Here is a 24,701-nt window from a genome sequence, read left to right as displayed (position 1 = left end):
TTGTTGCTCTGTGACAGGTGGTAGCAGTGGGACAGTCTGACAAAATGGTGTCTGACATGGAAATGTATATGCAGCAAAGGTGTGTCATTGAATTTCTCTGTGTGGAAAAAACAGCACCCACTGACATCCTTGGTACTTGCTAAATGTTTATGGAAATCTGTATGGTAATTTTTGAGTCATGGCCTGAATCACTGATTGAGCATGTGGAGAAAAGACCCAGTCAGCTCTGGGAGTGCAGGTGAAGGCAATTCAGCTGTATGACAGGAAGAGGTGGAGCCTGTCTGCGCTTCTCTTAGACTTTGTTTAAGGGCTGACTGCCACTATGGAAGGATTTCTTTCTGGAGTTCCCTTTGAGGAGTTTTCTTCTGTGAGCCTAGATCTTTGGAAATTGGTGAGTAGTCCTTTTTTTCCTTTCCTTCTGGCATCTTTCTATTCGGTTAGTTCCTTTATCATTACCTATCTTGTATTACCATTTCATTGTGTTGATCTTTCTAATTGTTACTAAAATGAACAATGGCTATTGCATAATGAGGTAGTGAGTGGTGCATTTTAGCAGTGGCGACAGTGGGTCACATCCATCTGTGCAGTATGTGGACTCTTGTTTACTCCTAGTGAAAATTTGTGGCTACTGGTGGTGACTGTGTTGAAGATAGCATTTTGTAGCTGAGAATTTGCTCTTTCAGATAGTGTTATTGTGTTCTTAACATGTCTTATAGTTTCCATGGAAATAAATGAAATAGATGTTACTTCCAGAGTAACCTGCATATAAGAATGAGAGTCTTTAATTTTGAGATTATTTTATTTTAGCGATGACAAATATCTCCAGCTTCCTACTTATTGTGGTTAGAATTTGCATATAGCCAAGATCTCTGTATGTTGTAATGAATGGTTTGAGCAAACAGGTGAGCCAACATCCTTTTCCCTTGAGTCTTTACTGTAGCAGGGGTTGATAATAAAGATACACTTGGAGGTGTTGAAGTTCTAACATCAAAACAGTAAGGAAAGCAGGAATTGTTGTGCTCGTAAGAGTTGTAAATATCTTGCAAGGCTGAATATCATTTTTCAGAAAATAAAGCTTTCTATGAAAAGAGAACCCCAGGAAGATATATTTTACAACAAGATTTATTTTATGAATTTCTCCTGACAACAGCATTTTCCAACCTTGCTAAGCTGATTTTATTTTATTTTATTTTTAAGTTGCATGTGTATTAACGGCCATCATCCTTCCTCTTGATAGTTGCTCTGCAGTCCATGATCACCTCTGGCTCCTGGGCAGGAGTCACCTGTGGTACTAACGAACACAGCATTAACAGTGTCACAGTGGAGTGCACCACCCTCCCCCAGTGGTGGTTCCAAATATCAGCTGGCTGTACCTCATTATTATGGACTGAGCAACTCTTGTGTCTTTCCAAAGTCCTAGGCACTGCTGGAGCAGGTCAGAAAGGAGGATAAAGTGAAGCATTAAAAAAATAATAATAATAATATTGGGGGGAAATACTCAGTTTTGGAGAACATAGCATCTTATAATAGTCTGTACTATTTCTTGTTTTGCCATGCAAACATAACTCAGTCCTTGTGTTGAATTTTATCTTTTTTTTTTTTTTTTTGGTGTGTTTTTTTTTTTTTTGGAGTGGGTACTACTGAAAGCAATCTTCAAAATGGGGTATTTGTTTTGTTTTTGTTAACTGCATTCAGCAGGTCTAAAAGAACTATATCTTAAAGGACATGGACATGCTGACTGAAAAAAGACAGACCTTTACACTTCTTCTTAGCTAATGAGGTCAAAGAGGTGAGTGTCCCTTAAAATGCTGCAGCTGTGGGGTGAGGAGTTGGTCTCCAGTTCCCTTACTATTTCCCCCCTTCTCTGTACAGATTTGGGAGTGAAGCGAAATCCTCTCTGTGTCTGTTGTTCTTATTGTGCTGTGGAAACTGAGACGGAGAGAGAGAGAGGTTCTGCTGGTCAGGCTCTCAAATGTGCCTCTGCAGCACTCCTATGAATTCTCTCACTTCTTTTCCAGAAGCCTTTGGCTTCTGGGGGTTGTGCAGGTATTCATAAATTGAGAAGTGGGACCTGTTTGCAGTTTAAGAAGGTGCTGCTTTCATTCCTTGGGCTGGATATGAACAGCAAATAACTTGCACTTGAGGTGCTGTTCTTGTTGTTTTGGATATGAATAAACAAAGGTATTTAATAGTTATGTGTATCCTGGGTGAGAGGAAGCTTCTACAGCTCTGACTCAAAAACAAAACAACAAAAAAAACAACCAGGAACAAAAATTCCACATTGTTCTGAAGTGGCCATAAATTTTAATTCACAAAGACAAATCATTATTCATAGTAAATGAGACTGACTGCACCTCTTCTACAGTGTGACAATCATTACTATGCTAAGAACTTTAAGGAATGTCTTAAACAATCTGCTTATTGATACAGATCTTTATAATGAGTTGTTATGTGTATACATAAGAACATAATGGTGTTGTGAAGGTAGTGCTAACGGTCTAAGGATTTGAATGGACAAAGTTTTCAAAAGGATAATGCCTTTTATTAGATGTGCAGTTATAGTTGGAAAACACAAATTTTGGTCTAACTGTTCTCTATTGGCCTTTTAGCAATAGCGCTTTCTTCAATGCAATGTTAGCTTTTTTTTTTTTTCTCTTTTATTGTTTATACTGCTGCTTGGATTCCTTCTTTAATCATGAACAATTAAAAACGCATTCTTATTGTTTCACATTACACCTCTGTAATTATCGGTGGGAGTAAATCTGTGATAGCTGCCCCTCCAGCCAACTGCATGCTTGCAGTATAGGTTGCCTAGAGACTTCCTATTGCTGCCCACTATTCTCTCTGGTTATTTTTCAGGCATACTGCTCTTTTCTTAAAATTGATTTGCAGAATACTCCTCACAACTCGCGCAATAGGATCAGGACAGTAGTAAATGCTATAAGTCTCAGCTGGTGTTTTATATCTAGATGATCTGCTCTTTGTTAGAGTCTGTTTGTTACTGTCTGTGTACCTCTGCTGGTGAGCAATGACTTCATCTGCTGTGAATGTGAGTAACTTGATTTTGAGTAATATTTAGAAGAGTCATGGCCACAATCTCCTGTTGACTGCCACAATCTCCTGTTGACTTACCTGCAAGATAACTAAAAAGTAAAGGTGCTAAAATTGCTCCACCACCCATATAACAATTTATGTCTTAATAACAATCTGGTGATCACGAGAACAACCAGATGGGTAATGCCATGGCAATGAAATTTCTCAAGCAGATGCAGATTTTAAGGGCAAAAAATCATGATCTGCACTTGTTTTTTGATACTTCCACTGTTTTTGAGAATTCTTACACGCAGCAGAAGGAACAATGATGTGTTCTTGATAAATGAATGAGAACAGCCTCTTGTTCTGAATCCTGAGCATCAAACACTTTCACCCTTCCTAGTACATAATTTTTAATTCTTTCCAAACAGAGCAGTGCGATTCAGGCGATGTAAAGCTTGGCAGGTAACACGATGATAAAGATTGAACAACTTAATTGTGTTTTAGATAGAAAGTGCCGAAAGGAATCAATGATTCAGAAGCCAATACGAAACACCATTCAGCCAGTCCCAGTTTTGCTTTCCATCACAGATTAGGATGGTTTGTGATTTAGTATTCCTGCATACAATATTTTTCCTTTTTCTTCCATAAAGGTGTTGACAGGAGAAATCCACAAACCATTACAAATATTTAAATTAAGTTTCAGGTTCCTTTTATTATTATTCCATCTGTATGAGTACCTGAAGTGAGGCACCATTTTTTTATTTTTTATTTTTAGATTATCAGACTTAGGTTCAATGCATAAAATATATCTGAAATGCCTCATTCAGTTTAGTAGTTGCCCATATATCTTAAAGAGAAATTACAAGCAAACAAAGTCTATTTTGGAAATCACAAACACAAGCTGGAAAGCATTTTCCAATTCTATAGGCTTTATCTGCTTTGTTTTGTAAAGAGAAACTAAGTACACACAAGTTTTAGTAACATAATATTTACAGTTTCATGCAGACTAAGGAAGAAGGTTACTGTTCTTTTATGTAAACTTAACTTACCCTTCAGGTTACCTGCTTGATGTTGGCTGAATGTCAAGAAATCTACAATAAATGAAACAATAATGAAAACAAACACTCCTGAATAATAGATGCAAGTTTACAGCTGGAGAATGATTTCTGCAGTTCCTTTTAGAATGTAACGGATTTACTTTTCCCAATGCTGAGCTTCTGGTCACCCCAATGTAAGTGTTGTTGGAAATACTGAGTGTATTGCCACAACTCTTCAGTCTTGCATATGATTTCTTTAATTATATGCAAAATGAATTGGATTTCTAGAGTTCAATTTTGGTTGCTCTGGAAGTCAGTACAAAAAAATAAAGGATGATGCCTCCATGGGCAGAAATCATTTCACCTGCCTCTGGTCTGGGCTATAGTAGCTTGAATGTTCTGTGGGATGCTTTGACAGCAGGGCATGGCTGTGAGGCTGGGGTGGCTGCCTTCCTGTGCTGACTCTCAATCCCCAGCCTGTACAAGAGCTGTGCTCTGTACAGGCTGTTTACGTGTGAGTATGATCTCAGAGGTTCCATGAGACTGGTGCTGTCTTCACTCTTCCTGTATCCTTCTGAAGCCTGAAGAGAGATTTTTCTGTGATCTTTTGTGCCAGCTGCCTGGCCTTCCCTGGCCTCCCTGCTGCTTGTGATGAAATAGCAATGCTGTGGCTAGGCTCCAAGGTTACCTTATTGTTCCAGATCCTGTTCCTGGAACAAGCAGAATTTCCTGGTGGCTCAGTGGCACAGTTTTCAGGAGATGTTTACATGATCTCCCCTCTGCTTTGAGCGTCAGCGAACCTCAGGGAGCTTGGAGTGCAGCAGGAATGGTGTGCAGCTCTGACTTCCCATAGAGCACACAGCAGCTTTGCCAGGTATATGCTGACCATGAGAGGGGACACAGCCAGGCTGGGCAAGTGGCTACTCTCCAGCCTTGGGCAGCATTGTTAATTCTTACACTTGATTTCCCTAAACTAATTAGATACAGCATGGAAACCTGTGCCTTGAAGTGCTGAATACAAGAGCTGCATTAGTCTAGAACTGCGGGATAAACTGTGTGCATAATTCTCACTAAAATAGGCAGTCTGCTCAGGTAAAAATCACAGATGAATGCGTATGGCAGGAAAATGGAAAAAAAAATCAGAAGGCCAGTGGTATCCTGATTTCATGTGACAACAATTTATGATTCCCTATCCCTACTCCCAACATCAGTCTGAAATAAAATCTTACTTTCATGGGAAAATAACTATAATTCAGTGCAACCTCAGGCTCAAATTAAAGTGAAAGTTGATTTGTTCAACAGTTCTGTGAAGGAAGTTCTGAAGGAAAACTTGTAGAAAATTTTTGGATTAAAAAAGTCAAAGCAAGAACTACACACTGCTCTGTCAGTGAGGAGAAACTTCATGTCTCAAAATCAAGTTCTTCAGAATCAGCAAGCAAAAGTTAAATTACTGTTTCAAATTTTGTTTAAATTACTAACTATTTTGATATGTTCCTTTTGAAGCAATTGTTCCTCTGTTGTTCTGCCTGGATAACGCGAGACCTTTAGGCAAAACTGAATTATTTCTGGAGAGAATAATTGTATTGAAAATGCAATATTTTCCCAAGGAAGAATCCTGATGTGAAATTGGAAGAAGCATTGAAGTAACACCACTAGACCATGCTAAAATAGAATGCTCATGTACTAAAGCTGAAGCTTCAGCCTACCCATGTGAATACTATTGGTGATAGGTGGATGGTTGGATTGGATGATCTTGAAGGTCTTTTCCAACCTTGGTGATCCTGTGATTCATGTGGTAACATGAACGTAGCTATGGCATGGACGTGGTATGGAACGTAGCCATGGCAAACCCCAGCAATGTGAAGTAGTGGAGGCAGGTGTTTGCTTGTCACAGGGGCAGGTGGGGATGCTGCTTGTTCAGTTCCCTGACTTGGGCCAGGTGGTGGTAACACCCGTATTGGGGCAACTCTAGCTTAGACAATTCCAGCCCTCCTGTTCCTCTTTGCTGGGCTTTTTGGCCCTGTCTACACCTGCTCCGTGCAGTGAGTGGAGGATGGGTTGGCTGTGGGGAGGCATGGGCAGTTCTGTTGTCGTTTATGAGACTGCTGTTGGACATTCCCCTACTGGACTTGAGAGTCCTATGGGATATTATCACTGTGATCTGGAGATATTTTGAACTCACAAAATGTTTTGAATGATGTGTTTTATGTATTTCTTACTAATCTGTCAGCACATCATGGGGGGGAGGGAAGTCTCTTGCAAAGCCATGAAGTGCATCAACTGGCATTTCTGTACTTAAGCACATTGCAATAGCTTACTTAAGACAAAAAAGAAAAATTGAGCTATGTTTTAGCAAATGGTAGTGCTCCCTTGGGTGAAAATCTTACTTGAGCAGTATAAAGGGATTGGAAGATGATAGCTCCCCTGGGTAGGCACACGATGAGCAAATTTCAAACCAACTTTAATTTACAAAAAAAAAAAAAAAAAAAAAAAAAAAAAAAAAAAAGATTCATTGTGATAGTTTGTTAGAAACTTCTAAAATGGGGAGAAATGGAGGCCAAGAGAGCAATTAGAGGAAGGACAAGAGTAGCTTTTATACTACGTACCCATAGGTTGTCTGTGACTGTAATTCCATCTTAGAGTTTGGTAATTCAAACCAGAATCTGGTGCATCTTTGCCAGAGCTGCTAATTCTGCTAGAATCCTGGCTGTAAATTAGAAACTTCTGCAAGCATGAGCACGTGTTCCTTCTTGTGCCATGTTAATTATTTTAAAGGAGTCAGATGTAAACTTAACATTTCTTTATATTAACAGAATGCATAACAATGAGCATTTTTATGGAAGCTATTTTGTTTACATTGCACTGCTTTAGTGAAGGAGTTAGCATCAGGGGTCTACGTAACTGATGTAATGTTAAAATATGAGTAGGTCCACACAGGCAGAAATAGCAAGTGTTTCTTCAAAGTATACTGACAACAAGTTGTGCATTTTAGTGCCACCTGCTATACATACACCTGTTTTTGTCAGTGCATGAAGTACTTTTCGATGATATGATAAATAAAAGTGAATGCATGTCTAGCATATTTGTGGTTAATATACTTCTGAAAATTAGGCATAGCGATAGGACTGAACATTAGGGCACTGCAACAAATAATTGTAGAACAAGGTACTAAGCTGCTATATGGGAGAGTTTTGTTCATAAGGGTGTGAAGGTAAATGTGACTTCTCAGAATTTATTCAGATGAGAAGAGTTGCAGACCAAAGGCAAGTGAAGTCCTAACACTAAGTCCTCGCCAGGTTGGAGGAGAATTTGAAGGACTAAGTTATAACTCTTTATAGCTTAAGTTCCAGGAATAAAAACTGTGTGGCCTGATTGTGTATGAATTTATTATATCTGTATTTCTAAAAAAAATTGGAATAAATCTAACTGTTGAGGAGAACAAGCATTATTCAGATCCAACTTGAATGTGGTCCTTGCCAATTTGCTTTTCCATAACAGATGTTACTTCTCTTGACAACATATTGTGGCTAAGCCATTTATTTCAAGCCAGAAAATCAAGTAAATAATAAAAGCTGAGTGAAGAAGATGAATGTTTTTGTCAGTGCAAAGGCTTGGCTTCCTTCCCCAAAATGCCAGTGGTTGTGCTGGGTGCTGAGCCCTATGCGTGTGAGTGTCCACACCCGTGTAGATACTTGCCTTGTTCTTCGCTTGGATTTGTTATCTTAGAACTCATTTATTCACACTTCTGGTTTTTCTTTTTTTTTTTTTCTTTTTTTTTTTTCTTTGGATACTCAGAAGCATGGTATTTCTCTGTCCTTCCTATTCTCCTCCAGGGGAAGACAGTTCTGAACTTTTGTTGGTGCTTGATCTGATGGCCCCTTCTGTCCTTCACCCATGGGCAATTTTACATCATAGTTCTCTGCCTTTCTGTACGCATCCCAACTAGATGCGGTCTAGAACCTTAAGCCCTACTTATGGAAAACAATTATCAGACTCTTTTTCAGTAAGCATCAAAATAAATTTAAGACCTCGCTATTAAATTAGTGTTGTAGCCTGCTGAAGGTACCATCACTTGGAGGTGAAGGAGAACTATGGCTGCATAATGATTTACTAATTTATACTTTTCCTGTCAGAATTTCTAAGCAGATGATTACACAGATTCATTTGCAACTGCAAAAATTTAATATGATGTAATACTTTGCAGATGTAAACTAAGTTGTTATGTAACTTGGCATTTTATTAGGGTCCAGAGATATCACAGCCATCCACAGAGATAAGGAGATAAGTTTGCTGGATAATACTGCATAAATCTGAAATGATAAAGCCTAAAGTAATGTTCCTGAGGGAGTCCTATTGCCATAATACTGTGCCTAAATTTCCATTAAAGAACAAGTGAACCGAATTTATTTCAGACTCAAGTCAGGAACAAAATCCAGGACCTTTGAGTACAAACTGTTTTTAGAAAGCTTGCCTTTTCCGATTCAGTTGTCTGACTTGTACTTTTCTGGTATCCTTTTTGCAGTTCTAACAGCCACACACGTACATAAAGGGTGCAGAGGCTGAATGCAGCTTAGTCAAGCTCCATGATAAGTCCTAAAATTTAACTCCTTGGCATTTCTGCTGAAGATTGTTTCCAGGAACTTGTGGGAGACAGATATGATGATATGCAGAGGATTTTGTAGAGGTTAAAGTAAAAGCAAACTTTAGATCTTAAATTCATAGAAATGTCATGACTGTCATCTTCAACTGTGCTGTGCCACCAAGATCCTTCTGTCTGGGCTCCGCACATGCAGTCAGACCAAATACTGGGCTGAGATCTGCCTTGCGGGTCTGAGAACAAGATGCTGTCAGTGGTTTGCAGGAGTGACTAGGAAGTGTTACGGATGAAATGGTCTGTGTAGAAGTAAGCTGTTATTAGCAGTGAAAATACATTTTATATTCTCTTTGTTACAATTACTTTCACAACATGACCGAAGAAACATGCTGCTAAGAATATTTTTGATACTTGCATTGCATTATAATAAAATTGAAGATTGTTTTCCATATGAGGAGAAAATAAAAGGAAATGTTTTGCTTTACCAATGGCATAGCAAACTTCCAGCTGCTCAGCCTGCCAGCAGCTCTAAACTATGTTACATGGGAGGGAAGCAAATGCATCCTGCGCTTTGAAACATTTAATTTCTCTGACTAGGAAGCCTATTTCACATTATTTGTAATTTTACACCTTTCATGGCTTGTCACAACTTTACCTACACTTGAATGAAGCTTCTGTGTTTAAATATGTGTGTTTTTTTTTTTTTAAATATAAGTAACATTTCCTATATTTTACTCAGTGACAAATCACGATTGTCAAAGTGAGGATTTAAAAAAATTAGATGATGTGCATGCTAAGCAAGTGAAAGCAAGTACCTTAGAGTTGTGTCTTCTCAGGGGTCCAGGGAGCATGCAGTCCAAATGCAAGGTGTCAAGAGAGGCACAGAAGAATGTCACAGAAAAGGTGTGGTGTGCAGAAAGATTAAGTAAAGGCTTTTGCCAGAAGATATGGCTGCTATTTTCAAAGCATTTTAGTTTATTCTTGTGTTTGAAGAGTACCTGCCTTGTTCAGGTCAGGTAACTTTGTCTAAGAAGTATGAATATTGTGATCTTACTACTTTTTTTGCTGATTTGTAAAGGTTGGAGTGATTACTTGATGTGTTTTGGGTACTGCATGATGATGGTGTCTGAGTTTGTTGTCAAAGCCCGTCTTACTCAGATGGTTTTTTTCTAAATTATTACATATAAGAGCAAACTCTACATTAAGAGGTGCAAATTGTTTGTCCTGATGTCAGTAGGTAAGCACTGAGTGTATGAAGAGAAGTGTAATTCAGCAATTTTTTTGGTAAGTATTTAATTCCAAATTATCTCATTCTATGCTCCAGCTGTACGTACAGGAAACTCATTAGAACTGCTGTAACCTTATTGCATTAGAATTTAGGAAATGTTGAACCAAGTTTCTTCCTCAGAATGCCAAGGCAACAGTTTTCTCTTGCTCTGCCATGGAAAAGTCTGAGGGAAAATTTGTTCTAAGCCTGTGTATAAAAGCATCACTGACCATCACTAACAGGATTGATAGGCATGAATCTATATTAAAAGAGGAAAAAAAGCATCCAGATTTGCACGCAGTTAATCTCAGAGATGATTCTGAATAGTATAGAACATCTCCTTATTTACATATTGCTTTGTTAATGTCAGCTTGAAAGCGTTCCAGGCAAATCTGTTCAGAAAAAGAGCACACGATGTACAGATCTCTCTAATCTAAACAAGAAAGGATACTTCTTCCAGGTATGCAGTTTACAAGGCATGGAACATATGCTGAGTGAGGAAAGCAAATCATGATCATCTAGAAATCAGCCATCTGATGAAACTAGGGTTCTGTGGACAATTTTTTTTAATAATTGACTCTATTTTGGCTGTTTTATTCTGTTATGGCCCTTGTTTAATGCTAAATGTAAGTACTATTCAAAGGGACACGAGGAACCCATTATAACTCATGAGTAACAAGTCTTAGCGAACTAATGAAAAATTGTTGATTGACTAATAAGAACTTATTTTGATTTAAAAAATAAAAACAAAAAACAAAAACCCAAACTGACAATGAAAAGCACCTTTAGTGCCCTAAATCCATCCTGATGGGAACAGTACGTTTGCCAACTGTTCCTATGGGAATGGGCCAGGATTCATCATCTAAAGTAAAACCTACTTAATTTTGTTTTGCAACAGATGTGTCTAGTTTCAAAGTCATACAACTTATCTTGTATGCATGTCCTTCAAAGCCCATTTTTGACTCTGCTTTGGTGCAACTTGACCAGAACTGGAGCCACAAGGATTGTCCTGATGCTCTGACATTCAGATGTCTGAGCAGGCAGTGGCAAACTGGGGTCCGTGACCAAACACAGGGCTACCATGGAGTATGCGATGCATTATCTAATTTCCAGCCCATCATTGGGATCAATTCTGTGCACTAAGTTAGCGCTGTGGGCTGCTGGCATCTTATGACAGCAGGGACAAAGGGCTTGAGTCTTTATTTTGCCTGTTTATGGGCCAGTGAGTTCTGGCATGTGTACTATGATTGCTTTTATGCCATTTGCTTTCCCAACAGTTGTGTGCAGGTAGGCTGTTTGGGGCAAGCCTGTGTTTTAGCCAAGAAAAGCCAAGTGAGTCAACTGAAGTCTGCATGGTAGTGCTTAGCTGCAACTGAGCAGGGCTGGTTAAATGTCCCTGGCTTCACACTGCTGGGTAACTTTGTTCTGCAGTCATGAGTGCCTGCTCCAATAGTTTTCCTAGGCTGCCCTGGCTCTCTGTGTCCTGCTGTATGGGCTGTCCTGGGCTGGCAGCAGTGCCAACGAGCAGCTTTTGGACTTTATGCCTTGTGCTTTCCTGGGGCTGGTGTGCTGCCAGACTTGTGTCTTTCTTCCAGACTTGTATATAACGTACTTGGGGAATTACTCGCGTTCCCTCAAGAATTTCAGAGAGAAGCCTCATTTGGTAGACTCAGACAACAACAAAAGGAAAAAATGACAAAAAATTTGAGGGAGATGGAAGCTGGAGAGACAGTGGTAGGAAAGGCAGCTCTGAAATGATGTGTGTTTTTGTTTTTTCTCTCATCTCATCTGCTCTCTAACCTGCAGTGTTTAAAAACAAAAACAAAATAACACCTTCTCTGCTTTTGGAGTTAAGGAGAGAAAGTTTTGAGGCAGATATGACACTGCACATTGTACTTTGCCAAGGGCCCTGAAAATCCGGGGATAATAGTGTATGCCACAGGCATGACAGGACATAATGAAATGGGCAACAAGGGCTGCTCAGAGGGACAAGTGTGAGAAGTTCAAAGCAAGGTATGCTGTAGCAGAAGTGCATATATGCACACATGCTTACCTGAACCCTGAACCTAGCTGAAATAAAATCTTAAAATGTTTCCATGTGGCCATAGATCTAATAGCTCTAGGGAAGAGTCAAATTCCTTCTCCAGATGTAATTGTGCTTCTGTTTTCATCTGTGAAATGGAGGTTAAACAATAGTGGAGTCGTCTTGTAATGGGAGCAAGATGATGCTGCCTCAGCCTGCTGAAGTTGGTTGGTTAAGGTTGGTATTGATGAATTCTTAGGGTATTTTACTGCCATTTTAATATATACAAGGGATAGAGACTAAAGCATTTGAAGCTGGCAGATGATGTAGAATAAATAATCTTTGGGATGTGCAGTCTGGCTATTTTAAAACCTAAGCTTCTAACTCTTAAGTCTCTCCAATTTGGATATTCTAAACTTTGTCTTATTTTTGGATATTTTAAATTTTGTCTTAGAAAAAGTATTTATTTTGAGCTTCCCAGTTTTTATTGACTTACAACATGCGCAATTGTAACAAGACCTGTTTGGCATATACTTCTATGAAACTTGACATAGAAGTTCAGATTATTACTTATTTAAAGAATTATTACTTTTAAAACTTTCCTTTCCCAGTTAATATGAATACAGGGAAAAAATATGAAATATGAAAACACTGGCTGATAGGATGGCATGGCATTTATCAACAGAAAGTGATCTCTTAGTTCCAGGCTAATTTTTCTAACTTGAGTGACTTTGTATAATTACATTATAAACCCTTGAAAATCATAGTTTATGAAAACCATGGTTAGGGAAAATGGTGGCACAACATTAGTTATGATATATCATGAACTGCCATACTAAAAAAAATTGTTAACTCCTTTTGGGAACCGGAGAATATATTGTGATGTTCATGCACCATCTGTTTGATTATGTTCCAGAAAACGTGACTGTGAGATACGTGTGTTCTAAGTGTCAGTCTAGATTAACTTAGCAGCTCTGTGAACTACAAACAGAGATACATACCCATGCAGATAACCAGTGCTTTACTTATCAGTGCAGTGTATTTCATTTAGAGGGTAGAGGGCAAATGCATATGCATAGGGCAGCTAGTTGGGGAACTAGGTGGCTATACAGCTTTTCCTGGGCTATAATTGTATTTCAGTGACAAAATTACAAATTGACAAGTCAAGCTTGTAGCAATCCTGGTGCTGACTTGCAAATGATGACTTTTCAAATGTTAAGGTTTGGTTAAAAAAATATATTATTTCCTGAACTTCAAGATTTGTCTCAATCAAAATAGAACAACAACAAATAAAACCTTTTAATCAGTAAAAATCTGAGCTTTTTTTTTTTTTTTTATTAGACACTGGAAAGCTGGGACCTTAAACAAGGTTTAACAGTTAGTGCTGATCTTGATGTTTCAGGCAGTTAGGAGAAAGGAGTCTGTGTGCTTCCCACTCTCACTAGTGCATGCCATGTAGCTGGCCCTGCCATACCATTGCTTGTCACCTTACTGCAGCACAGCCATGGCACATGCTGAACACCTGTGGTGCACTGAGCTGACAAGGGTCCAGATACAAGGATATTTTATTGTTGTAGTACAGCTATCAAAAGTTATTGACCAGAGAAATCTCAGCAGCTAAGAATGGATCTGTTAGTAAAACTGATGGCTGGAAAAGAAGAAAGCCCCTCCCCCAGTTCTGTAGGCAAGGGATGATGAACAAAGTACAGGGACTTCAGTTGAAGTGAATGTTGTGTTGGCTGATGCACAGGCAACTTCAATTCTCTTTAATTAGTTCAGAGTTGAGTGAGAAAGTATTTAATCAGTAAGCTAACAACTGCAGCAGCCAATTGCTCTATCTATGTGTGCACTTGTATGGGAGTTTGACTGAAAAAAGTAAATAAAATTGCTTTCCTTACCTTAAATGAAATGGAATCCCTAATTTTATTGCAGCTGCAATCAGTTTAGAGGCATGATAAGGCAATAAAAATTGATTCCATCTTGTTTTATTCCTTTAACAATGTATTTCATTTAAGATGGTAATATTGTAATTTAAGAGTTTGGCTTCTCAAGGTATAAATTTAGACCTTGTTTCCGCAGTGTTCCTGTGATAGAAATGATTCAATTGTTTATCTTGATGCTGTCCTGTTATATTTCAAGTGTGCTTTTTTTTTTTTTTTTTTTTTTTGCCACTGATCAGATTGGAGATTGAATCCTCTTTTCTTTAAAAAGGCTAGAAATTATGAGCTAGGTACCTAAGCTTATTAGCTTTCAGTATTGCAATTCATTACATCAAGGTCTTAAGATAAATACTTTGAAAGCCCTCTAACTGCTGCAAGCCATTTACAGGCTTATTAATGCAATGCAGATTATGACCAACGCACCACCTTGTGCTGGTCTGCCTGCCTGGATTCCCGGTGAGTTGGGTTCAGTTCAGGATTTCTCTTTTGTTAAAAGCCCTCAATGGAGATCCTACTGTTGCCCGCAGGGCTGTAAATCGCTGGCACTGAGTGGTGGACATATGATATATGTACATATATATATCATATGATACATATGTCATATGATCATGTATGTATGATCATATGATATGTATGTGTGTATATATATGATATATACATACATACAGGATAGCATGTGAGACTAAAAGCTTTGTCTTCTCATTTGAATGAAGTTCATGGATCTCTCTGCCATAGACTGTCTTGCTTTCTATTTTCTAGTTTGCAGCTGTATTTCAGTTGCAACTGGAGATCCAGATGCAGTCCAGACCTGGAGTGTCTGGTATGTGCAAGACAGAATGCAAAGCTTCTCCTCAGTGATTTCTGAAATTAGATCAGAGGGGAGACATTGGAGTTAGAGGAGATCAGAGAAATGTTGAGACTGTCTCAGCCAGAATGGGAAACAATCTGGGAATGGTAGGAATGCAAATATTTTATGAGTAAGTGAAACTACTGCTTAGTTAGTACCTAGCTACTTCAGTTAACCAAGAACTTCCTTTTTAAGTATCTACAGAAGGAGATTTTTCAATGAATTAGTAAAAAATTTAACTCACAAATGCAAATTGACCTTTCCTAGTGGAGTGGCAAAAATCCTGAAAATTCATTGGGATTTTTCTAATTGGTTTCACGGAGACCACAGGTTCAGTTGCAATAGATAATTTATAGCAGAGACCATCTCTAAAACACAGTTTGAGATCAGTAACAGTATGAAATCGCTCAGATGTGAATGGGTGCTGGAAGGGAACAGTAGGGAGTGCATCACCGCACAGCCCCAGGAGCAGGGCCAAAGGGCACGGTCCTTCAGCTCCATCCAGAGGCCTACTTCACCTCATGTCTGAGAGTGGGAGTCATCCATCTGTAGTGTTCCTTCTACGCTTGAGCAGCTATGCTCCTGGGAACTTAGTATTTTAGTTTACAGTGGAATGCTGAGTGAGGTTAACTTCAGAAGACAGACAGCGAAAACAGACCCTTGAATGTGAATCTGACAGGTTTTATTTAGAAAGCCAGCACCTGCAGTGGCTGCATTCATATTGGCAGTGTTCAGTGACTTAACAGGCAATCTAGAGTACAGTGTATATTAAAGACAAGTAGTTTTGGATTCAGATTTTGCTTCCCTTCTAACAATTCCTGTGACACTGAACGTTTTTAGACGCATACTGATTTTGTTTTTCAGTATAGATTACAGACAGAGTTTCTCGCATGCCTTTTTATTTTACAACTCACTGAAAATAAAATTATTTTAGGGTAAGTCTGGCTGCCTATTTAGGCAAGTTTACTTGCATTTTCCAATGCAAGTGAAATACCATCAGAGTGGATCATATAAACATGCCTGAAGAGCCGTTAGGAATGCTCTTATAGGAATGCTCTTATATTAAAAAAATAGGACAAAGATTTTTATGGTTTTAATTTAGTCTTAGGAATAATATTCAGCAGGTAGAGTGTTTTACGTAGCTAAATAATGTTCTTATATTCAGATTTTCTCTTGGTTTCTCAGTAATATTAGTGGGTTGGGCTGGTGCTCAGATTTTTCTCAGGAAAGAAACCACAAAGAAATAAGTGTATAAGAAATATACAACTGAAAAGCACATGCTATCTTGGTTCAAGTCCTGACTCAAGGACGTATTCTTAGGAGGGCACTTGAACACAATATGCTTTACATTTAGTGCTTTATTGAAAGGAAGCGGGCTTCAGAATGCGTGAGCTCTTTCTTGAACTAAGATCAGAGTTTGTAAGTAGTAATACTAGTAAATCTCCTTAGAAACAGAAAAAATAGTAAACCTAAAGAACATCAGCAGAACCAGCAGATGAATTTTCAAGTGACTGAGACCAGATGTTACTAGATCTATGTAATAAGTATTACCAACTGAGGAATAAGACAGTGAAACTGTGGAACTCATTGAAATTGACTTGCATCTGTATGGCTCACATACAGTGCTCTTACAGAGTCCTTTTCTGGTGATAAGAATGACCATAAAGTTTGGACTTGAGCAAATTTCTCTTGTTATTAAATAGATAGTTCTTCTACAGGCCTTCTCTCTAGAAGCGTAACTGAAGACTGCTATCAGTAAATTTCTTAGTCTGTTGCAGAAATGTATGTGGGAAAATCTGGTTGTACATAGAGCACAGAGAACTTCAGACATAGTGTGGTGCTCCTTCACCATGCTGGAGCCCCATGACAAGCTGCTTCTTCCCTCACCTGACTCTGTTACACATGTGGGTAACCTATGCAGCTACCCTTGCACAGGGAATAGGGACAGATGCTATGGAAGAAGCACTTAGATCCTAGGAAAGCAGCTGAGTGAGTGTAAATTCATTTAAATTGGTCCCAGTGGTTAAACATTGTTAACAATTTTAGAGGTAATACAAAGTGACTTCTGTAAAGCAGTAAATAGGGAAGCCTTTGGCAACTTTGAACTTGAAGCAAACTCACAGATGGCTGAAAATCAAGCAAAAATAAATGGAAGTGAAAATTTTATTATACAAGTTGCATCAATTTAGGTTTTCTCTTAGGCTCTTTTTTTGAGTCTTTTTTTGACTCGGCATTATCAATATATTTTACAAGTTTTAAGGCTTTCTTACGTATCTTCACGATATTTTTTCAGTGAGTGCAAGAGTAAAAAGAACAGAATATAAGAACTTAGTGGAAATGAACTATTAGGATATTCTCCAAATTGGAGGCTTTATGTATGTGAATACTTGCACATTTATTTTAGCAAGTAGCAAAGGACTTTTAAGAATATGGTATAACAAAATGGTATCCAAAATCTGATGACTGAGTCACTTGATCCCTATCAGTCTGCAGACAGTTATTTTTTGTAGTTGCTGGTCAGACGATGATGTACATGGTATCAGAGAGCCCTCAAGTTGGTCATTTCTAGGTAAGGGCTTTTAAGAATAGGCTATAGGAAGTGAAGTCTTCAATATAATATTAGGTTTATCTAGTTTCTGATAGTATAAAGTTGTGGCCTTGATACCTGAGCAGGAAGACATACAAAAAATTGTTTACTGACTAGTAAGTAAAAAGGACTTGTGATTTTATTGCAAACCCCACCAGTGCATGTGCAGATAACTAACCCTGGAGATCTCAGTACTTGCGTTCTGTCAATCTTAGGAGAACGTTCCCTGAAAGTGTAGTTATGAGGAGGTTGTAATAAAGAAAGGAAGGGGCAGTGATGACACTGTCAAGAAAGCTTGCAATTCTGTTTGACCTCTATGTGCTACTTCTATTTGTAGCAGAAGATTTCTTATAATAAGACATAGGTATTGAAATTCTGTGGAGAAGCATTTTATTGCACTGTCTGAAAGCTCTTACTTAAATGAGCATCTAGACACATGAGGAATTGTACCTTGGCAGATCATTGCTTCCGGTGAACCCTGAGCAAGCAGAGAACGTGTTAACAGACCCTTTGTCTTGCTGCAGCTCTACCTTTTGTGCAAACCCTGAAGCTGACTTCCATTGAGAACAGAATACAACAACATAGTGAGCACAGATGCAAGTTGATGTAATAATTATAAATGGAAATTGTTATTTTTGAGTAATCTTTCCATATTTTTAAGGTTCTCTTTGTGCCCCATTGAAATGCCACTGGTGCATAGGAAATATTTCCTACTGTATACTTTATTTTCCTTGGTTAAAATGAAATATTTAAGGCAGTGTGTTAGGCTGTGTTTGTGGACAGAAGAGAGTAAATGGGACAAGGACAAGGAAAGAGGAGAGAAGAGATTCTCAGAGGAAGCTGAGGAGCTTTCCAAAGAGCAAATAGTATCATCTACTTTATGGCAAAACAGATTAGCTCTCTTATAATCACATCTCAGCTGATGAACTTTGTGATCTTCCTCTGTAAGAACCTTCTCTGGCTGTTCTATTTCATTCTTTAAGAAGATTAGGTGGATGATCCTGAAGCTCCACAAAACCACCTGTTGTTTGGGTCCCTATGTAATATGGCTTTTGAGGCAATCCTCTGACAGTGCAGTAATAGGATTGTGAATTGACACTTATTTGTGTACCTGCTGATTTCTACTGTGCATGCTTTGCACAGTGTGCTAGATTTCTAGCAGCATAAGTAGTTGACCCTTAGGAAAACTGGCCCAGTTAAATTGTTCTCTCTCCCTCTTTCACTGCCCAAGCAACAGTTCTTGTCTGCAGGGACACTGATTTCATTGCTATAATGGCATTTGCCGAGAGGCAATCCTTTCATCGTCTTGCTGTTCCAGACTTTAAAATGCACCAGACATCAGTGAATACATTAATTCCATCAGAAAGGGTACCTAGCAGCATGCCTAGAACAGATATTTCTGTTTTGGGAAAATAAATAGCCAAAAGCAGTGGAAAGAGAGAGATGAAAAAAGGAGAGCTGGTCAGCTTCAGGCTGAGCTTTAAACAGTCATGCCAGACCTAGATCAAACTCCTTGCTTAGTATAGTCTTTTGGAACAAGTAGAAGATATTGAGGCTACGTTGCTTTCTTGCAAACCATGTTGTCTGACCACCCTACTCAAATGTCACTGACAAGTGAAATACCTAAACTTAAACCCACTACTTTTACTCCAAAGGAATGTAGGAACACATTTATTTTAACAAATACCATGTAAAATTTGGGTTAAATATTCTGGGTTTCCTGCTATTCTGTTCTGCCAATATTAAGGCCAAAATCTAGGAAAATGTTAAGCCTGTGCTTAGTTCTAAGCATCTTAATGATCTAGTTGTAATAGCAGCTAGACTAGCTGTTTGTCTTCTTTGATTTAAAGGCTTCCTTAAATGCACTGCTGACTTTGGCCTTCTGTACCACAAGTTAATACATTATGATTAAAAATAAATAAGTTCAGTTATATCATCATCTACCAAACTATCTCTGTCAATCCATTAATAGAACATGGTTCTCATCAGTATGTTTATTCTGCTGCATCTCCCCATTAATGAAGATTGTAAAGTGGGATGAGGTTCATTTTCAAGTTATAAATCTTAATATAAGCGGTAGAAATACTTCAGTCGGAGGTCTCATGTGAAGAATGTCCTACAGACAGTGATTTTTCGTATGAAAATATAGACCAGATACTGTTATTTTTTAAGTAGTTCAGTCTTGCTCATCCATCTACCTTTTTGTTTTGCAACCCTAACTCCAAAATTTTCTAACACAAGAGGAGTGTATCCCAGGAATAATAGCTGCATTGCTTGTGCTCCTCTTGAGCTGCTGTGACTGGTAGAGCTACAGCTGTTTGCTGCAGTTTGATTACAAACACAAGATTTTCTGAGCCACGGTTGCTGAGAAAATCACACATCAACTTGTCAGTGCTCTTCTGACTGTGGAAGTCTGATTGCTTTGAAAAAGAAATTCTATAAACATATGGCCATTGTGTTTGATTAATCTGTTCCTTCACATTCCTTGGCAAGGAATAAAGGGGTCTCTAGACTTCAGCATGAACAAGTCACTTCTGGTTGCCCTTCATTTTGATCTCTAGTAATCACCATTAATGTTGTGTGCTACTTAATTCAATTATTTATATTGCAAAGTAGATCAGTATGATTAATGCTCATCAGGCCAGAAATGGCTCAGTAGGAAAAGAATTATCTCAAAACTGTTTTTGGCAGGATGTCTGAAGTGACAGAAAGAGGGATTAAAGCAGAAAAGCTAGTATTGTGAGAAGCAGATTTTGTCAGTGTTGCTGTAAATAAGTAGAAAATGGATTGTCAGATTGCTGACTCTGCAGTGCTGATAGGGTTAATAACAGGAGTATTTTCCCGTGACTAAGGAAGATCACAGGAATCAGCGGTAGGGATTTGCTTTGACAGTTTATTCATTGAGGCATTGATTGTTTTGTGCCATTCAACTTGAAAATAGGTTGTAGGAGTAAAGGAGAAAAGTCAAAATTCCTTTGAGACATTCCTCTAAAAAGGTATTAAACTAACATTTCAAGCAGCAGGAAAGTTTAAAAATTCTGCTTTCCACCAATACAAAGTTTTCTTCGTTACTACTTTCTAAAGCTTAATCTTTTTCAAACAAGTTTTTAAAACTTGGAAAATATACAGCATTGGGGTGTGCTGTTTTGGTATATTTGAAATATTTAGTCTGCAATAATTTACGTTGTGAGGGAAAGTAGTCCATTCTGAGAATTATTTCTGGCGTTTTGACCTAGGCATAGCTGCACTGTGAAGCTGCAAGGCAGGCACATGGTATCGTACTCTATCTGGCTTTTACTTAATACTTTGTACCTTCTTGGCACAGAAAAGCAGTGATAAATCTGATTTTGAAGAAGTGGATAATTCAGGGAAGTTTCTCTGACATTGGTTTAGGAGGAAAATTAGAAGTGTGCTTTTTTTCTTTTTTCTGCCTCAGAAATTCACCCCCCAACCTTGGGAGTGGAAGGGAGTTTAGCTGCATTAGCTGACTGAAGGATATTAGTTACAGTATAGGAAGACAGCTATTCCTCTTGTAGCAATTATATAAAGAGCAGCATTTGTGAAATGTTAATGAACACTGAAAGCCCCACTCCACTATTTGACAACAAACCAACATGCTAAGTTAAGTTTTGTTGTGGCTGCTCTCTTTTGTGCTGGATTATTGGTAATTTTGTGCCCAGTATTCTCTGTTGTGTTTGTCTCTTCCTGTGCTACTCAGAGAATTACAGTAGCGGTTTGCCAGCCTTCCTATTCTCCATACTAACTGGCAGCTGTAAGAACACTTAAATCCCAAATATGTTGTTTGAAGGAGGTTTCTAAAGCATAAATTAATGCTGAGCAATTGCAGCTTTCTATGCTATATTGGTCTGTATTGCTCATTTTGTAATATCCTTTAAGTCATTAAATAAAAGTTCTTCCTAGTCAGAACACTAGATTGTATCTACCGAAGAAGTGTACAGCAGCAGAGCAGTGTTATGAGAGGAAGCACTGAGACATAGCTGTGACTCCTTTGCAGGAGAAAGAAAGAAGAACTGGATGTATAGTATGCTGAAGAAAAGCAGACTTTTCCATGAATCTATAAATTCTATTCTTTGGCAGTCAATGGATGTATTTTGCATTGCAATGAAACACAAGGATACAAGCCCATGAGTATAAAAGTGATGGTAACTGCATTTAATACAGCTGTTTGCATATTACAAATGACAAAAAGATGAAATGAGACATCTTTCAGATCAGTATAAAATGAGTTTTTGCTATTGTGATCATGGATTCTGTGTTTTCCTTAAAATACTCTGCAGCTCAGCAATTTTTCTTCAAGTGTAGGTATTTCTAAGGGTTGGCTGTAGTTTCTGGAAAGGTTCATCAGAAGTAAGGGGCACACAGGTGCATGAGCCAGTGAGAAAAGTCTTTAAAGCTAGTCTTACAGCCACAAAGTCTGGGTAGGTGAACAAAATAAATTACTAGTTATTTATATTTCATTATTTCTAGTCAGAGTATATCGTCTGAAGAATCAGTATTTTGTAGCAGGATCATTTCTATTTTTTGTTGTAATGCTTTGACAATAAAAGTTAACGTCTAACCACATCCTTCTAGGTATAGCGGAGCTCTGAAGCAGCTAACATAACTACCTTCACTAGCAGGCAGTGCTGCACACATAACTGCTGTTGTCTTTCACTTAAAGAAGATGCAGAAGTCATTCCTTGGAGGGTAAAGGGCAGAACAAGTCACAGAGAAGTCTGGAGTTATTAGAGTATCCAGAAGCACTTCCTTTTAATTTGCTATATTCTTAATGGAAGGTGGACTTGAGTCACAAGTGTGGCAAACAAATAATTTCACCACGTTTTGGAGCAATGTGAGTAGTGATGTGGTGTGATTTATTATATGACAGTGAAAGCAGTTTTGGTTTGATCAGAAGTCATAGTAAATATGTAATTAAAAAGTTCTCATTCTATGGGTTAAAAATGTCAAGTAGTATTATATGGTAAAAATTTGACTACTTCTGTATGTTGTATGGCAGGGCACAATTGCATGTACAGCTCAGTGATTGATAGAATTAAAAGCAGGCACTAATTAGAAAAAAACTTCTATTTTATCATTTATGTAGTGTTTCTATAAAGGTCAAAAATGAAGTCTGAACAGATAATTTCTAGGTCTGAACCTGGAGGCGTCTAAGCCTACACTCTTACAGACATGAGTTATGCATTAGAAGAATGAACAATAAATTTGTAGGAAAGCTATCACTTGTGAACTGACACTTAAAAACAGTATTATGAAGCTAATGCCAGAATCAACACTTCCCTTCTTCTTTAGCTAATATGTTCTTGAGCTGATATTTGGTTTATTTTGTATTTTAGGTCAATACTTGCATACACTATACAGGCATTGCTCAGGGAAAAAGTGTATATAAAACATAGGATTGTTTTTAACTACTTATCTGAACAGGGAAGTAATTATGTTGAAGAACTGCTTAATTAGGAAGGAGTTGGAGAGGTGTTTGCTTGTTTATTTTGCTACTTCTAACAGCCATATTGGGCAGGAAGCTATCTGAGAAGGTACAGGGAACTTCCTCCTAAAATTGAATTAGGACAGATTTATACACCTAGATTCTATGTGTGGCTCTGTGGTAGAAGTTAAAGGAACTGCTGAAGAGCCTCTAGATGTAAGGCTTTGCATTTGCTTTAATGCTTCTTTTTACTGGTAACTGCGTAATAATACAAAAACTCTTGGTCTGGCTACGTACGTGGATGAGTGTTGCCTCGCTACTCCAGAAAGACCTTGCCTTCCCTCCCAGGTAAATTATCTGGGCAGATGGCAGCCAAGGAGCCAAGTTTTATTCCTAGCGCAGGAGAATGGGGTCTGTAGCTGACTGCTGTACAGTATAGCAGGCTGACTGAGTGCCCATCAGCTAGAAAAAGCTGTGCCCTTGTGGAGGTATCCGAGAGTACAGAAAGCTTTTGTTTTGATATTGTGTTTCTGAGATAAGTAGTTAGGAAGGATGGTCAGAAACAGCCTATCAAAGCGATCACACGAGGAGGAGCTACTGTATTCCTTCTGAGCCAAGAATTTCTAAATTTTCTGAGCCTCCGGTCGGAAGCCTTCATCAGCCACGGTCTATTTTGCATGGTGTAAAGCCCAGCATGATTCATTTGTGTAGTGTACAAAGGGTGTGCACTTAGAGTACTTGTAGAAACTGCAAAATTAATGTACCTGTTAGTCTGCATACATGATAAATTACAAGTTACATTAATTACAAAGTAATAAATCTTATTTAGAAATCCCCATTCCTAAGCTGTATTGGGTCTTAAAGCAAGCTACCAAGAGACTTTTATGTTCAAGTAATTAATTAAAAAAAAAAAAAAATCAGTATTTCCCAAATATATGTTTTTACTTGGCTTTTGTTGGATTAATAATTTAACTAATGTAGTCAAGTGTTTAAGACAGTTTTCTCTGTTGAATGGTCTTGTATGTTTTTTTAATAAAGTTATTCCAATTTTTTCATGGTATGAACCCTATTTTCCCTGCTTCAGGATTTGAGTGCCATAGGAAAATGGACTAGCCAGGGATGAAGGTTTGAGCAGCCAGCCTTTACAAATATATCTGTCAGGTTTGAATGGGCAACACAAATTACTTATTTTTCATATGTACATCTTTACAAACAGACTGTGTATCAGTACAAACTTAAGCTGAACAAAACTTGACAACAGAGTCATGGAAAAACAGGAAGTAGGTAGGTCTGGAAATGGTTGTTCTCAAAATAATACTGAGACAGACAAATAGAACCTGTAGTTTCCTCAGTGGTTCTGCTGTGTCTGTGTGGGGCCAGGTATTGTCTCACAGCCTGGGATCAGCTCCTTGGATGCATATATAGTGTGGGTTTGAAGTGGTTCCCAGATACTTGAGCACAGGTGGTAGAGCCTGCTGTGGCTCCCAAAACAGGGTTCTCCTGGTTTACAGTGCTGCTTCTCTCCCTGTTTTCAGTACTCCTTTACTGTGCTTGTAACAGGAGCCAGGTGAGAGGCTCCTTTCTGCCCCAGTCACTGCCATGGTGTCTGTGAAGGGTCAGTGTCTGCCATTGTGGCTGCTAGCAGGGAGTTCTCTTTGCACGCTTAATGGGATCCAAAGCAGATCATATCACTGATAGGATAAGGAAGGGAGCACCTGGCTGTCCACTCGCCAGTAGCTGTACTTAATTTACCACTCTTATATAGGTCTCATGCCTCCTGCAGGAAATAGAAGCAAGTAACAAGCAGAAGAGTAGCACAGTGTCTATTTTGAACTTTAGCAGTGGTTTGTAGTGGAGGATATATTTATTTTGGCCTCAGGGTTTGTTTATGCAATCTGCCTTAAAGTCAGTATCCCAAAAACATTAC

General features: G+C 38.4%; 1 long non-coding RNA gene across 1 annotated transcript in view; it reads left to right on the top strand.

The window, feature by feature from the left end:
• Positions 1-330: 330 nt before the first annotated feature.
• The window catches only part of LOC125694116 (uncharacterized), a 79,655-nt gene continuing 55,284 nt past the window's right edge, over positions 331-24,701 (top strand). The window contains exon 1 of the long non-coding RNA XR_007377398.1: positions 331-391. This is a non-coding gene — a long non-coding RNA (uncharacterized LOC125694116). The remainder of the gene's footprint in view (positions 392-24,701) is intronic.

This window comes from Lagopus muta, chromosome 5 (assembly GCF_023343835.1).
Source record: "Lagopus muta isolate bLagMut1 chromosome 5, bLagMut1 primary, whole genome shotgun sequence".
In the NCBI taxonomy this organism is placed as follows: domain Eukaryota; kingdom Metazoa; phylum Chordata; class Aves; order Galliformes; family Phasianidae; genus Lagopus; species Lagopus muta.
Note: the sequence above shows the minus strand (reverse complement) of the source record. Positions and strands in the feature narration are given on the sequence as shown.